The sequence below is a fragment of the Zalophus californianus genome, chromosome 13 (genome assembly GCF_009762305.2).
Source record: "Zalophus californianus isolate mZalCal1 chromosome 13, mZalCal1.pri.v2, whole genome shotgun sequence".
NCBI lineage: Eukaryota > Metazoa > Chordata > Mammalia > Carnivora > Otariidae > Zalophus > Zalophus californianus.
The window spans coordinates 334,382-347,167 of NC_045607.1; the positions used below are offsets into that span (position 1 = coordinate 334,382).

The window sequence follows — 12,786 nt, forward strand, 5'->3', positions numbered from 1 at the left end:
CCGCCGAAGTGCTTCTGTCCTCCTAGGAAAAGCGTGGGGTGTGTCTCAGTGCCCCAACACTGACATGCGGTGAGAACAGCCGGTCTCCTCCCAAATATCACCCATCCTTCACTCCCAAACTTCCCCTTTAGGGAAGAGACCCTGCTGTGCCAGCCCTCCAATCAAGTCCAAGCTGTGACTCCTAATACAAAATTAAATATTTGAAGCCCTTTTTTTTTAAGGAGGCAATATTTTAAAAGTAATATATTCAGGTTTCAAGCAAACTGTAAAATAAAACCACAAATATTACTTCCTATTTTTGAGGTTATATGAAAATAAGTAATACTAACCTTCCTATACACATGCTCTTCCATAAACTCCCTACCCACTTTCTGTATTTCTGCTGCTGGTATTGACTGGGGCCTGCAGGCTGTGGCTGAACCCCAGAACCATTATGGGGAGGGGGTCAAGTCAAAGACCATGGCCGACAAGCCAGAAAAATGAATGACAAGTCATTCTTCGTTAAGTATCCGGTTCCACTCAGCCAAGAGTGGACAATGAAGGCACCAGACTCAGACAAAGACTGGAAGTTCAGATGCAGAACACAGTATCAACGGAGCCATGGTCCTTCACAAACCTACCTGCAGCTCACATGGAGCAGACGACAATCCTACCCCACCCTCAGCTCCCACTCCCCAAACTGACAAAGGACAGAAAAGGCAGGCAGACCAAAGAAAAATAAATGCACATGCTAATGAAAATAAATGTAACTGTTCACTCATTATTAAGAAAATGCATTTAGGGGCGCCTGGGTGGCTCAGTCATTAAGCGTCTGCCTTCGGCTCAGGTCATGATGCCAGGGTCCTGGGATCGAGCCCCATGCCAGGCTCCCTGCTCAGCGGGGAGCCTGTTTCTCCCTCTCCCCGCCACTCCCCCTGCTTGTACTCTCACTCTGTCAAATAAATAAATAAAAAATCACAGAGAAAGAAAAAGAAAGAAAAAGAAAGAAAGAAAGGAAGGAAGGAAGGAAAGAAAGGAAAGAAAGAAAGAAAGAAAATGCATTTAAAGCAAGGAAGATACCATTTTCCAGCTATGTTAAAGTCTATTAAATGTTAAAGTCTATTAATATGAGAGTGTGGATAAACAGGCAATTCCCATATACTGCTGGTATGAAAAAATTAATGAAACCTCTTTGGGGGCAACCTGGCCACATCTATAAAATTAACACATACAACTGCACCTTTTAGTTTACTCTACGATACCCCTGCAAAAGCTCTCCAAGTCATACCTAACAAGGACATTCACTCAGTCTTCTTTCTAGATGAGACCATCTAAAAATCCACCAACTACATACAGAAACTGTTACAGCCCAACAAGTAAATACTAAAAAGCTGGTGTGCTACTGGGGAAAGCCGTGGAGACAACACAAGGTAGGGTACAGAAGAGTGTGTCTGTGAGATCCCTGTAAGAACAGAGACGCTGGCATGTGCACAAAAATCCTTTGGGAAGGAATTATAAGAAATTATTAATAGCATGTGATCTTTGTAAGATTAAGAGCAAAAAGGGAGGCAGAAAGTTACCTTGCAACATGCATCTTTTCTCACTCTTTAACTTTTTTTCTTTTTCCTTCTCTCCTTTTTTCTTTTTTTTTTAAGATTTTATTTATTTATTTGAGAGAGAGAGAGAGAGAGAGAAACAGCATGAGAGGGGAGAGGGTCAGAGGTAGAAGCAGACTTCCTGCCAAGCCGGAAGCCTGATGTGGGACTCAATCCCAAGACTCCAGGATCATGACCTGAGCCGAAGGCAGTTGCTTAACCAACTGAGCCACCCAAGCGCCCTCCTTCTCTCTTCTTTCAGGCCTTGAGTATACTAAGAATTTTGATCCATCCAGCTTTGTACATGGTACACTGGGACCACTGGGCCATGCTTTTCTTCACTTACTCAGCTCTTTAATCATGTACTAAGGACTCACTAACCACGAGCCACATGGTTTCCCCAGGCCATTACCCCTACTTACTCATACCCAAAGTAACTCTAAAAACAGTACCTGTGGGCTGCAGCTTCATGAAAAAAGGTCCCCAATACTTTTAATTGGGCAACAAATCCGTCTAAAGAAGGTATAAATGGGGCACCTGGGTGGCTCAGTCGGTTAACCATCTGATTCTGGGTTTCTGCTCAGGTCATGATTTCAGGGTCTTAGGATCAAGCGCACATCGGGCTCCGTGCTGAGTGTGGACTCTGCTTGAGATTCTCTGTCTCTCTCTACCCCTCCCCCCATCTCTCTCCCTCTCTAAAATAAATAAAGAAAAAAGGTATAAATGAACAAGAAAATGAACCCAAAGAGGAGGAGGAGACAATAAAACGAGTGTAAATTTCTACTACAAATATAGATGAAAACTTCTAAGCAAAATATCAGCAACTTGAATTCAAAAGCATATAAAACACCACAAGGCATTACTGGGTGTATCCCAGGTATACAAGCATAATTTAACTTTATAAGATTCATAAATGTAATTCACCACATTAACAGATTTTTTTTAAATGTAGAAAAAGTATCTGGTAAAATTCAATACCTGAGTATGATTTTAAAAACTCAGTAAATTAGGAAGAGAATTTTCCTTATTCTGATAGAGTATTTTTTTTTTAAAGATTTTTTATTTATTTATTTGAGAGAGAGAGAATGAGAGATAGACAGCATGAGGGGGAAGAGGTTCAGGGGAAGAAGCAGACTCCCTGCTGAGCAGGGAGCCCGATGCGGGACTCGATCCCGGGTCTCCAGGATCGTGACCTGAGCCGAAGGCAGTCGCTTAACCAACTGAGCCACCCAGGCGCCCTCTGATAGAGTATTAAAAAACTAATAAAGTAAGCCCCATCCTGTGATACTGTACTTTATCATAGGAAATATAAATTTGGTCTTCCTCCCATTTCTGGCTCACAGCCCCAAAACACTGATGTCGTATCTTTTATTATGTTAGTAACTTGACTTTTGGGAAGCACGGAAGAATGGGGCTGGCTGCCAAAGAAGCAAACCACAGGATCAGGGGACGGAACTTCCAGTCCCACCCACACCTCTGGAGGATAGAGGAGCTGGAGGCTGAATGAATTGCCAATGGCCAATGAGTTAATCAAGCATGCCTATGTAATGAAGTCTCCATAAAAAGCCAAAAGGACAGGGTTCAGGGAGAGTCTCCAGGTTGGTGAACATGTGGAAACTTTCAGGAAAAACGGCACACCTTGTGAGGGCATGGAAGCTACCTGCCCTTCCCACACACCTCGCCCCTGAGCATCTCTTCCATTGGGCTGTTCCTGAGTTCTGTTTATAATAAACCAGTAATCCAGTGAGATGTTTCTCTGGGTTCTGTGAGCATTCTAGAAAATTAATCGAACCTAAGAGTCGTCGGAACCTCCAACCTGTAGCCAGTCAGTCAGAAGCACAGGTGACAACCCGGACTCACAACTGATGTCTAAAACCAGAGTGGGTACAGTCTTGTAGGACTCAGCACAACCCGTGGAACGTGATACTTTCTCCAGGTAGTTCCAGAACTGAGTTGAATTCATGGATACCCTGCTGGTATTAGAGAGTTGCTTGGTACTATGTGTGGCATTGCCCCTGCCCACACTGGAACTAAAGAACCCTCAAAGACATTGTAAATGCGTTTCCTATAAAATCAAGAATGATCATGGAAAACAAATAAAAACTAGACAGAGGAATAGATACAAAGACTGACAGAGCAAATGTAGTCAAACGTTAACAACTGGGGCATCTGGATGGAGGGCATGTGGAAATCCTGTTTATTATTTTTGCAAGATTCTGTACATCTGAAATTACCTGGACACTGGAAAGTTCATAAAATAATAAAAATAAATCAACAAAACCAAGAATAAGGACATCTACCAGCACTGTCTCAACTCCACACTATACTGGGAGTGCCAACTGGTACAATCACACAAGAACTGCGGTCTGAGGGTCAGCAGGGTCAGCAAGGAAAGATAAAACCGTTATTGCGTGCAGGTCACATGACTCACAAATTACTAGGATGACAGCAGAGCTCAGCAAGGTGGCCGTATGTAAGGGCAGATACTCAGTCACTTAGTTGCCTTGCTGCACACCACCAGTGCGCAATTAGACATGGCAATTACAAAGAGAACATCGCTGACAATGGCATCAGAGTGTCATCAGTGACCTAGGAATAAACCTACAAAACATGGGCAAGACCTCTACACAAAAAATACAGTTTCACTGAGACATTTTATTAAAAAACTAAACGAACAGAGAGCTATACTATATTCACAAATAAGAAGGCACAATACTGGAAAGATGTCCATTCTCATCAAATTGATCTACAGATTCAATGCAAGTGCAATGAATATCCCAACAGTATTTTTCATGAAATTTGATGATTCTGAAGTTTATATTAAAGAATAAATGGCCAAAATTATCCAGAATGCTTTTGAAGTAGACGCATGGAGGAGTGACTAGCCCAACTGGTCTCCAGGACTTATAATGAAACCATGTAACTGAGCAGCATACGAGAGCCAAGATGGCCAAGGGCACAAACCCAGAAGAGATCACACACGTGTGACTCTGGGGTGTGCGGCATCAGACTGATGCAGAGAGGAAGGCCTGCCTGATAACCTAGAGCTGGGAAGAAATGATGCAGCACATGAAAAAACAGGACACTGAATCCCTCCCTACTCACACCATTTATTTTTTTTTCAAGATTTTATTTATTCATTTGAGAGAGTGAGAATGAGAGAGAGAGAGAGAGAGCACTTAAGAGGGGGGAGGGTCAGAGGGAGAAGCAGACTCCCTGCTGAGCAGGGAGCCCGATGCGGCACTCGATCCCAGGACTCCAGGATCATGACCTGAGCTGAAGGCAGTCGCTTAACCAACTGAACCACCCAAGCGCCCCTCACACCATTTATTTAAAAAACTTTTTAGGAGCACTTGGGTGGCACAGTTGGTTAAGCATCTGACTCTTGGTTTGGGCTCAAGTCGTGATCTCAGGGTCATGAGATGGAGACCTGCCTTGGGAATCAGTGCTCAGCATGGAGTCTGCTTGAGACAATCTCTCCACCCCCCTCTGCCCCTCCCCACCAAAATAAATAAGTCTTAAAAAAAAGAAAATGTTAAATAAATTTTTTTAAACACAAGAAAAAGGCCAACTCTAGAAGAAAGAGAAATTAAATACCAAAACCTAAACCAAGAGGGGTGCCTGGCTGGCTCGGTCAGAGGAGCACTTGACTCTTTGATCTAGAGTCGTGAGGTCAGGCCCCACACTGAATGTAGAGATTACTTAAAAATAAAATCTTAAAAAAAAAAAAAAAAACAAAGAACTGCAAAATCATAAAAGTACAAAGCCCCCAAAATGGACAAATGGCATCTACAGACATTTCACAAAAAAGGATATACATTCAGTCAATAAACACGAGATGTTCAATGTTATTAGCGATCAAGGAACGACCACTTAAGATGAGATGCCATTTCACACTCAAAGGACCCACACCAAACCACGTGACAAGGCTGGCCTTGGAAGGGGATGGGGCCCAGCCACTCTGAGCTCTGCTGGGAGGAGTGTCACCAGCTTGGCCTTCTGCCATGGTCCTTGGAAGCGGCAGTGCAGTCTCTCCCAAAATTGAACATTTACACACCCAGTAACCTGGCAATGCCACTCACAACAGGAAAAGAGAAGAGCATGGAAATGTTCCGGGCAGCACAGGACACAATTTTTTAAAAGGTGAAGGCGAAAAGAGAAAAAAAACCCTGGAAACTGAAATGTCCCTCAATGGGAGAGTGGATGAAAAAATTCGGGTGTTTTCACAGATTGGAGATTTCACAGATTTCAAAAATTGGAAAGCAGACAAAATAAAGTATTGGCAACAGGCGATATAAATGAACCTTAGCAATATTAAGTGAAAAAGGAAATCCCAGAAAATTACACATAGCATGATACCCTATAAAATTAAAAAACTATTGGGGCACCTGGGCGGCTCAGTCATTAAGCGTCTGCCTTCGGCTCAGGTCATGATCCCAGGGTCCTGGGATCGAGCCTCACATCAGGCTCCCTGCTCGGCAGGGAAGCCTGCTTCTCCCTCTCCCACTCCCCCTGCTTGTGTTACCTCTCTCACTGTGTCTCTCTCTGTCAAATAAATAAAATCTTAAAAAAAATTAAAAACTATTAAAATTAAAATATCTACTTTTTAGAAATACAAATAACTACAATGAAACTGTGTAAAAAAGAAAACAAGGGAATGATGGGCACAAAATTCAGAACGATGACAGTTTTCCAAACAGATGTGTGTGCGTGTGCGTGAGTACGTATTTTTTAAATGTGTCAATAAAGATTACCTGGGTTACGAAATTATGAGCAATTTTCTGTGCATTAACATAAAAAAGTCTATACTTTTGTATCACTTTAAGATTTCCCTTATGCAATCTTACAAAAATCTACCTGTCAATTCCTGAGTATTCATCCAAATATTTACAATGAAAATGTTTCAGGAAAAAAATTTTATATACTTTGTTGCAATTCAAGAACAAATTTCTTAGGCCTCAATTGTCAAGAAAGTGACATTAATATGACATTTAATATGACATTAAAATCTGTAAATACTAAAAAGCACAATTAGGAATGCTTTGTATGTTGGACTTGGTAGAACCCCCGGAAGAAAAATAAACAATTTTTAGACAATATACACCATGATAAAAAATCACTTACAAATATGTGCACTTACATTTATATGTAAAATTCATAATATATATCTACAGAACAGTCTAGAAGCGGCTGAATCCCTGCCGAGGACAGGCAGAGGCTAACAGAGGAGAGACATCACACCCCTTAAAAATACATGAAAAAAAACAAAAGACAACTTTAGATAAATAAACCAAGGTAAAGAAACAGAGAAACACAGGGAAGCTACTTTAGGTATGATGAAGACTGAACAAGAACATTCTGAGCACAAGGACATCAAGGGCTCAGACCAGACAGGGAGGAGCTCCATGCATACCAGGCCAGCCTAGTCAACTGGCCCTTGACAAGCAAAGGTCTGCAAGGGTCTACACTTTCTGATTACAGCAGTGATTTTAAGGGAGGGAGGGGAGCAATCTGAGAGTGGTTTTGCTCTAGTGTTTAAGGACCCCTGTGGATTCCTGGTAGAGAATGAATCATGTGGGCAAGAGTAACCAAAATCCTGCAATGGTCCTAGAGACTGAGCGTGTGACCAACACCAAGCTCAGAGAAGTGGTTAGACTCCAGCTACAGTCTCTAAACAGGAGGTCCCCACCTCACACCATGGCAGTGACGCTGGCCTCCTTGCTGACCCCCCCAGACTGCAATTCCACCTGCCTTCCCACACCCCTCCTCATTTGCTCTTCCCTCATCTATGTTATCTGCTGGGGTACAAGCTCCTGTCCATCTGGCTTGCTGCTACATCCCTGGGCCTGGTATGGGACAGGTATCCAATAAGCACCTGCTGACTGAGGAGACAGAGGTACAGACCACATATGCACAGCAAATGGAGACCCAGCAGGACATGTCCACAACCCTCTGCCCTCCTGGGTATGGTTCTAGCCCATACTCTGGGCCCAGCCTATCTCCAAAGCAATCACAGACAATAGTCTTTGTTTATCAGGAAGGTAACAGTAAAAGGCAATTCTGAAACAAGTATCACCACCTTAACTCAAAGTTTTCATTTCCTTCCAGTTTCTCTTCATATATACACATTTTACATGATTGTGTAACATTCCCTTAAACATTCCGTGTCTCCAGTCTTCAAAATCGTCGCATTAATACTAGTGTGATATTTCATCAAGCTGACATAAAGTATTTCAGCATTTTTCTATTCACTGCTCATCTGTGATTTTTTTCCATTTCTCTTTACTTTGAAAAATACTGTTAATGTCTTCATAAGTGATCATTACTATGATCTTATCCATTAATTATTCAGTGGTATTCTGTGAGCATCTAATACATGCAAAGCACTCTCCTCTCTTCAGCTAAAGTCCCAAAGATAAGGTCCGTGGGTCACTACAGCTCTGTTCTTTGTGACCAGCCCAGCACTCTAAAACAATCAACAGTAGATTCCTTCCTGTGGTGCCCCCTGACACAGAGAGTCCCTGACACCTGCCTCTGCTCCCACTCCCCACTGCCTTGTATGACCATCATCACCACCACCCAGCTCAGACTCTGACCCGTGTGCACAGTGCCTGCACCTTCCAACTACAAAGACATCTCCCAGTGTCTGTCCACCCAGTAGCACGTTTTGGCCGTGGGCAGGCCCAGCCTTTATACAAGTCTTCAGGTCTGTGCTGCCCCCGTGTCCACAGTCCCCAATCTGTCCCACGCCATTAGGACCCAATTATATCTGTTAGTCTGCTACTCAGTTTGGATGTCAACAAATATTTGTTCATGCTTCTTGGCAATAGGTATACATATGACTCCACTCAGGGATCCTATATGTCTATTTTTAAAGTTTTTATTTTAGTTCCAGTTAGTTAACATACTGTAGTAGATTCTGGTGTACAATACAGTGACTCAGTACTTCCATATATCACCTGGTGCTCATCACAACTGCACTCCTTAATCCCCTAGTCTACTTCTTGGTTACCTCTCTTTTTTTCCACTTTGCTTGTTTTTTTTTAAATTCCACATATGAATGAAGTCATATGGTATCTGTCTTTCTCTGACTGACTTATTTCACTTAGCATGATACTCTTGCTCCATCCATGTTGTTGCAAATGGCAAGATTTTATTCTTTTTTATGGATAATATTCCATTGTATATATACATTCCATATCTTCTTCATCCATTCGTCTATTGATGGACACTTGGACTGTTTCCATAGTTTGGCTATTGTAAATAATGCTGCTATAAACATTGGGGTGAATATATCCCTTTGAATTAGTATTCTTGTATTCTTTGGGTAAACACCTAGCAATGCAATTGCTGGATCATAGGCTAGCTCTATTTTTAACTTTCTGAGGAACCTCCATACTGTTTTCCAGAGCAGCCGCACCAGTTTGTGTTTGTACCAACAGTGCAAGCAGGTTCCCCTTTCCCCACATCCTCACCAACACCTGTTGTTTCTTGTGTTGTTGATTTTAGCCATTCTCACAGGTGTGAGGTAATATCTCATTGTCATTTTGGTTTGCATTTCCCTGATGATATCTTTTTTTTTAAAGACTATTTCTAGGTAATCTCTACACCCAACATGGGGCTCAAACTCACAACCCCAAGATCAAGAGTTGCATGCTCTACCGACTGAGCCAACCAGGTGCCCCAAGCATCGTTTAATGAGTCTGTTGGCCATCTGGATGTCTTCTTCGGAAAAATGTCTATTCATGTCTTCTGTTTTTTAATTGGATTATTCATTTTTTGGATGTTGAGTTTTATAAGTTCTTTATATATTTTGGATACTAAGAAGAGATCATTATATTTAAAAGAAAACTTAGCACAATCCCTATCAGAATCTCATGACTTCTTTGTAGAAACTGACAGGCAAAAAAAAAAAAGAAGAAATTGACAGGCAACCCTAAAATTCACATGGAAACTGAAGAGTCCCAGAATAGCCAAAAGAATCTTGAAAAAGAACAAAGTTGGAGAATTCATATATTCCCCACTACAAAACTTACTCTAAAGCTATAGTAATCAAGACAGTGTCATACTAGCATAAAGACAGACATGTCATCACTGGAATAGAATTGGAAGTCCAGGAATAAACCCATATATCTATGGTCAACTGATTTTCAATAAAGATACCATGACCATTCAATGGTGAAAGAACAGTCTTTTCAACAAATGGTGCTGGGACAAGTGGATATCCACATGCAAAAGAATGAATGTGAGCTAAAACTATAAAACACTTAGTCCATTAAGTGTCCAGTTTGATTTCAGCTCAGGTCATCATCTCAGGGCTGTGAGATCGAGACCTTCATCGGGCTCCATGCTGAGCATGGAGCCTGCTTAAGAATCTCTCTCTCCCTCTCCCTCTGTCCCTCCCCACCCCGACTTGCCTGCATGCTCTCTCTAAAAAAAAAAAAAAAAAAAAAGAAAACATAGGCATAAACCTTCATGACCTAGGATTTGGCAGTTTTTTTAAAAAAATTTTATTTATTTGAGAGAGAGTGCACGCACAGTGGGGGGGGGGGGGCAGAGGGAGAGGGAGAATCTCAAGCAGGCTCCATGCTCAGCGCAAAGCCCAACAGGAGGCCGATTCCACAACCCTGGGGTCATGACCTGAGCTGAAGGCAGACACTTAACGACTGAGCCACCCAGGTGCCCCCCCTTGGCTATTTTTTTATATGACTCCCCCAAAGCTCATGCAACAAAAGAAACAAATTAGACATAGTCAAAATTAAAAATGTTTGTGCTTCAAAGAACACCATCAAAAAAGTGTAAACACAACCCACAAAAAGAAAAATATCTGCAAGTCATATAACTGATAAGGAACCTACATTTACAGTACATAAAGACAACATACAATTTGATAACAAAAAGAAAATCAAATTTAAAAATAGGAAAAGGATCTGAATAGAAATTTCTCCAATCAACATATACAGATGACCAATAAGGACAAGAAAACATGTTCAACACCATCAGTCATTAGGGAAATGCAAATCAGCACTACAATGAGACGCCAACTTCACACCCACAAGGAAAACTGTAATCAAAAAGATGGACCATAGCAAGTGCTGATGCTTCTATAGAGAAATGGGAACCCTCATAGACTGCTGATGGGGTTACAAAATTGTACAGTCCCTGCAGGAAACACTGTGGCCGTCCCTCAAATGGTTATCTCCAACCAAGATAATTGTAGATTCACGTGAAGCATGAGAAATAATAGACCACCTTACACTGCCCAGTGTATTAGTTTCCCAGGGTTGCTGTAACAAAGTACCACAAACTGGGTGGCTTAAAACAAAACAAATTTGTTTTTATCTTTTCATAGTCCTGGAGGTCAGAAGTCCAACATCAAGGTGATGGCAGGGCCGTGCTCCCTCTGAAGCCTCTAAGGAAGAATCCTTTCTTGCTTCTTCTAGCTCCTGGTGGCTATGGCAATCCTTGGTCTTCCCTGGTTCACAAATGTGCCACTCCAATCTCTGCCTCTGTGTGCACATGGCAAGCTTCTTTCCTGTGTCTGTCCTCCTCTTAAGAGAATATCAGTCATTGAACACAGGGCACACTTAAATCCAGGATGATTTGATCATGAGATCCTTAATAAATTACAATGGCAAACCTGTGTCCAAATAAGGTTACATTCTGGGGTTCCAGATGAACGTGAATTTGAGAGGAGACTATTCAACCTACTAATATCCAGTTTCCCCCACTATAATATTTTGCAAAACTATAGTATACTATCGTAACCAGGATACTGAACTGACATTGACACAACCCCCCAATCTTATTCAGATTTCCTCACCTTTACTTGTACTCCATATATAAAGTGTCTGTGTTCCATTCTACAGAATTTTGTCACCTGTTCTGGTTCACCTATCTACCTCCACAGTCAAGATATTGAACAGTTCCATAACCTACTGTTTAAAGGATCAGTCTGGCTTTGGGGCAAAGAATAGACAGGGTAGGTACAGCATGGAAACAGAAAAACTAGGAAGACCAGTTAAGGGGTACCTTGCTATAATCCAAGAACGGCACAGTGGTGACATCTTTCGCGGTGGTGGTATAAGGGGAGTTACTGTTTTGTATATTCGAAGGCTACTGATTTTTAGATGTCAATTTTATATCTAGTCCCTTTTTTAAGATTTATTTATTTATTGAGAGAGAGAATGGTAGAGAGCGAGCATGAGAGGGAGGAAAGTCAGAGGAAGAAGCAGACTCCCCGCTGAGCAGGGAGCCCGATGAGGGGCTCGATCCCGGGACTCCAGGATCATGACCTGAGCCGAAGGCAGTCGCTTAACCAACTGAGCCACCCAGGCGCCCTATATCTAGTCCCTTTACTGAATGATTTCATCGTCTACATTTTAGCACCGACTCTCAGGATTTTCCAGGTACAGTTACCTCACTGGCAAATAGTTTTACTGTTTACTATTTATTTTCTAATTCTTTTGCCTCTAATAGTTCTTGTCTGATTACACTGCTTAATCCCACCAATAAAATGCTGAAGATTAACGGAGATGATAAGCAGCCTGTGTTACTGACCTTGGTGGGAATGCCTCCAGGGTTTCCCCACTAAGTAAAATGGATGAGTGAATAATGGATGCACGGTGGGTGGACAGACAGGAGGGAGGGCGGGAAGGAAGAAGCACAGCATGAATGGGTAGGGGTTAGGATGGATGATGTAAGACAGACTGAAAGTCTGGAAGAAGATCCTGTCCCAGCTGAAAACTTCGACACAACTGCAGCCCCTCGGACATCGTGATTGGCCTTATTTAAGAGACCCTGACCCGGAGGTCCCGGTCTGAAGTCCTAACCACAGAAACTGTGAGGTAATAAACGTCTGCTGTTTTAAGCTGCCAAATTTGAGGGAATCTGTTACACAGCAATAAATAACCAACATACTATCTTTACTAGGGTACATTTTGGCTAATTTTATTTTCCTAGAAGAGTCTCCACTTCATCTAGGTTTTCACATTCATTTGCCAACAACTGTACATCACAGTTTCTTACAATTCTGTTATCCTGCAAAAGAAGAAGGCACTCGAAGACTAATGTCAAAAAGAAATAGAATCTTACTTGAAAGGCTCCAAATGGCTAAATCTGGGATAATTTGAATATCAAAAAGAAACACAGTAAAAAAAAGACTGCAATACATTTGATAAACATGGATTCATCCTATAGCAATACCAAAAAA

General features: G+C 41.8%; 1 protein-coding gene across 2 annotated transcripts in view; it reads right to left on the reverse strand.

Annotated features, from left to right (window-relative positions):
- The window catches only part of EHMT1 (euchromatic histone lysine methyltransferase 1), a 137,154-nt gene that overhangs the window by 105,950 nt on the left and 18,418 nt on the right, over positions 1-12,786 (reverse strand). The window lies entirely within an intron of this gene.